This window comes from Perognathus longimembris, chromosome 1 (genome assembly GCF_023159225.1).
Source record: "Perognathus longimembris pacificus isolate PPM17 chromosome 1, ASM2315922v1, whole genome shotgun sequence".
Taxonomy (NCBI): Eukaryota; Metazoa; Chordata; class Mammalia; order Rodentia; family Heteromyidae; genus Perognathus; species Perognathus longimembris.
The window spans coordinates 136,683,380-136,688,368 of NC_063161.1; the positions used below are offsets into that span (position 1 = coordinate 136,683,380).

The window sequence follows — 4,989 nt, forward strand, 5'->3', positions numbered from 1 at the left end:
CGATCAATTCAGAGTACGTAACATGCATCAGAGATGAAGAACTTTCCACATATCATATCACTTTACCCTCATATTTGACTTAGTCTCATAATACATCTAAAAGGAAAAACAAATGGCAGAATTTAACAAATAATCTATGTCTGGAGGACTTTAAAACCCCACAACTTTTGTAACAAACAGTATTCTAACAAACTACACACCTCAAACTTAAGTTAGAATCACATTTAAGGACATAACAAATTGTCTGAAATAATAGCATTTTAATCATTACTCTCTTCAGCCTATCCCACTAAGAAATTTCAATAATCAATCCATATTGGTTAAATGTGAATATTATGTTGAATTCTAACTCATTGTTCTAATCAGAACAGTCAATGCAATGGTTTGTTTATAAACTTATGCCAATACCTACACAAGCCAATATTATATTTGGTCCATCCAATTGTTCACATAGAATAAGCCAGTCAAATTAATCCTAATAACAGCAGATAGATCCTATCTGGATGGCTTCCCAACTTCTTTGATAATATTCACCTTCAATGCACATTGAATCAATAATTTAACGCAAACACAAGCTGGATATTCATTATCTCAGGTAACAGACATGCTAGCACAAAACCCTTTTCTACTTAAATACAAATCTATATTTGTGTTTGAAATATGTATTTGAAATAGACATTAATCCCTTTGCTCATGACAGGTTTTCAAATAATAAAGAGATACATCTAATTCCTCTAAGAGAGCAACTGTTTGCTATTTTAAAATGTAATTCCACCCTCCTGTATTGTCATAAAAAATAGTTTTAAGTCCCTTCAATTCTTTACTTTTATTTGATTTCCATTTTTATATACCTAATATAGGACAAAACATTTAAAGAATTGTCATATTTATTTTTTTCTCTCAGTCAGCAAATCATGTCATTTGTCATGAACAATTACAGAACCTTTTGAAGGGCTTGTCATTTTGCAGTATCTAGCAGAAGTAGGATTTTGTAGACTCTAGCTATGCAGATGTATCTCTACATATATACATATATGTATATACATTCATTGTTTCATCACTGAAATGGAAGATTACACAGCTCAAAATATTATTTATTATGTTTTGTTTAGAAGTAATTGTATGTGAATGTAAATAAAGCCATTAATAAATGTTCTCTATGGCAGTTATATGAACCATGGATGTATGTGTTAAGTTATATACATATTGTTCTATTGCTGAGTTTGGCGAGCAAGTAATTTCTAGTTTTCCTTCTATATCTTCATTTGAAAGAATCAATATATATATTGTTCACCAATAATGATAAAATGGTTACACAGTTCGATAAAGTACTATTAAGGTCAAACCCCATATAATAAAGATACTTAAATTGTTCATTTTAAGCTTCTTCTCCTTTTCAGATTTTTATTTGTGCTAGGAGTTTTAAATCAAAAACCAATTAGAATAAAATAAAATCCAATTTTATGGGCCTTGGAGACCATGCAATTTCATTTATCATTACATTGGCTTTCCCACTTCGATGTCTTCAGAACATTTTATTCCTAAGAAATATTTTTTCTGCCAGCAGTATCAGCAAACTAGAGCAATGTAACATTGCTCAGTATTTCTTGTATGTACTTTGTTCTCACGTAACATCAGCCAAAGTCAGTTGTCAATCTCTCAAAACCAGTAAGTAATTCTTTTGATACAGAATAAATTGGCAGTTATTTCTATGCCAGTGAAACCTCTCTCTTGACATCTTCCTGATATCTTGCAAATGTAATCTTAAATTTTTTTATTTATGAGCATCTCAATAAAATATTCATATGACTGTACTTATCCCAAAGTAAAAATGCATACTTTTAAGCTTATTTAATAATAATGTGCAATATCAATTAACATAAGTTAACTTTACCAGAATTAAAATATCTAATGAAGTTTACATATTGCATTTATTTTAATAGGGCAGAGAGTCTTTTTTTACCATGTGGGACAACACTTCATTAGAGGAGCAAAGTGTGGCCTACATATTATATTTTTAAACTTGATTCTAAACAGGTCTTAGGTGTCAAAAATAAAAAAAATTACATGTTATTATGAAGTTACATAAGAACTTAGGTCTTATGAGTTACTTATGATGTATGTATGTATGTATCTATCACCTATCTATCATCTTATCTATATATCCACACACACATATTTATAATAATAGCAAAGTTTTAGGTTGTTGCTGATGGCTTATGCCTGTAATCCTAGCTACTCATGAGGATGAAATCTGAGGTTGAAAGCCACCCCTGATGTAAAAGTCTTTGTGAGACTCTAACATACCATTAACCACTCAAAACTGAGAAGTGGAGCTGTGGCTCAAAGGGGTATGGTGCTAGATTTGGGCAAAAGAGCTGAGGGACAGCACCGGGGCTATCCTGGGTTGAAGCCCCATGACTGCAAAAAAAAAAAAAACAAAAAAAAACCCAAAAACAAAAACAACATTTTTAATTGGAACTTTACAGTCAGTAATGAAAATAGGTATGCTCTGCTCCTTAATAAAATGTATTACTTTCAATATGCAATATTTCAGATACTAAATCACAGAATGAGCACCTGTCATAATTAGTGGCTATCCTGTTATTGAATGTTCTGTGACAAAAGTTGTTAGTGGAATGATAGAGAAGGTTAGAACTTGTGACAGTAAATTGGTAAATGAGATCATGTCTCAGGGCAATGACAAGATACATAAAAAGATAGGAGGGAGGGAGAAATGATATTAAATAGAGTGACACCATCTTACTCTGCAAAATATTACCACAGTGGATATGTGAATGGTTTTAATTACATCAAGGTGACTGACTGTTCACACACATTTTTATCTTTGTCAACTATTTTCCCTGCCCTATGTGAAAGGGCAATGTTTGGTAACTTTAACCCGTCCTTCTTATTCTCCCTATCCTTCTCTTTCCTCATACTCTTTTTGTGACTCCATTTCTCCTATTCTCTCAAATAAGAACAGTATGGTTATTTGATGAAAAACTAATTAATTCACCTTTATTCCACCAGAAATATGGTTAATTGGTCACTCACTTAGAATACATACAAAAATCTAAAACATTCACAAGTGATAGGTTCTTTCCTATTTTTAAGAATACATTATGGCAGATTAAATGATGCGGCTAAAGAACAGCAACTGAACCAAAAAAAGTTCAAAATGCATTCTATTATTTATGTTTCATATCAGAAAAACCTTAATAACAATCATTTTCATATGAGAGACATAATCCACCATGTAAAAGTGGATTAACAACTGATTTCAGGATACTGTATTTAGTTAAGATCAAAGTTTTTCTCTGAACAAATAAATTAAATTTTCCTTCACTTTACTTTTATTCAGTATTAAATAGGGGAATTCACATCTGTGTTATGTACTTAATCTGTGTGTCGAGGTAGGAAAATAAACAGTAACTGTCTATGGAACAATAAAAGACCCTGAATAGCAAAAACAATCCTAAGCAGAAAGAACAGTGATGGAGGAATTTCAGTACCAAACTTCAAGCTGTATTACAAAGCTATAGTAATAAAACAGCTTGGTATTGGCACAAGAACAGGCCTGAGGACCAATGGAATAGAAATTAAGACCCATAAATGAACCCTCATACCTATGGCTATTTAATTTTTGATAAAGGAACTAAAAAAGTAGAATGGAAGAAAGCCTCTTCAACAAATGGTGCTGGCAAAACTGGCTCAACACCTGTAACAAACTAAAACTAGATCTTTATATATCACCTTGCACCAAAATGAATTCCAAATGAATCAAACACTGCGAAGTAAAATCAGATACCCTGAAAACATTACAAGAAGTTGTCGGAAAAAACACTTGGGCTGCTTGGCACAGGAAGAAACTTTCTCAATAAAGGCCCAGAAACACAAAAAATCAAAGAAATGTTGGACAAATGGGATTGTATCAAACTAGAGAATTTCTGCATGGCAAAGGACATAGCTTGCAAGATAAATAGAAAGCCTACAGATTGGGAGAAGATCTTTACCATCCATACAACAGACAAGGGCATCATATCTAAAATATATGAAGAACTAAAAATTTAAATTCCTCCAGAACAAATCCTCAAAGAATCAAATGCCCCCTAAACAAATGGGCTAAAGACCTAAAAAGAGACTTCTCTGAAGAGGAAATAAGAATGGCCAAGAGGAACATGAAGAAGTGTTCAACATCACTGACCATAAAAAAATTCAAATCAAAACAACACTGAGATTCTACCTCACCCCAGTAAGAATGGCCATTATCAGAAAAACTAATAATAATATATGCTGGAGGCAGGGTGACCAAAAGAGAGCCCTACTACACTAGTGGTGAGAGTGTAAACTTGTTCAGCCACTCTGGAAAGCACTATGGAGATTCCTCAGAAGGCTAAACATAGAGCTCCCCTACAACCCAGCAACCCCACTTTTGGACATCTACCCAAAGGATTACAATGAAGACCACACTAAAGCCACCAGCACAACTGTGTTAACTGAAGCACAATTTGTCATCACTAAAATTTGGAACCAACCCAAATGCCCCTCAAGAGATGAGTGGATCAAGAAATGGGGTGTATATACACAATGGAATTCTATGCCTCTATCAGAAAGAATGACACTGCCCCATTAATAAGGAAATGAAAGGTGCTTGGTTCGGCAGCACATATACTGAAATTGGAATGATACAGAGAAGATTAGCATGGCCCCTGTGCAAGGATGACACGCAAATTTGTGAAGTGTTCCATTTTTTTTTTTTTAAAAAGGGAGAAATGAAAGGACTTGCAAAAAATCTTATTAAGTGAAGTGATCCAGACCCAAAGAAACATAGACTCTATGGTTTTCCTTATAGGGAATAATTAGTACACCTCTGGGATAGTCCTAGAAGAAGATCACAATAGCTTAATAGCTATGTCCATATAAATACATAAGATGATGCTTAGCGAAATGAACTCCAAGTTATAGACTCAAGTGGTATATCACTGT

General features: G+C 33.2%; 1 non-coding gene across 1 annotated transcript; it reads left to right on the forward strand.

Moving 5' to 3' along the window:
* The first annotated feature begins 4,650 nt into the window (after nt 1–4,650).
* On the forward strand, nt 4,651–4,757 carry LOC125341991. The gene has a single exon (XR_007209123.1). It is a non-coding gene; the product is annotated as a U6 spliceosomal RNA (small nuclear RNA).
* The last annotated feature ends 232 nt before the right edge of the window (nt 4,758–4,989 follow it).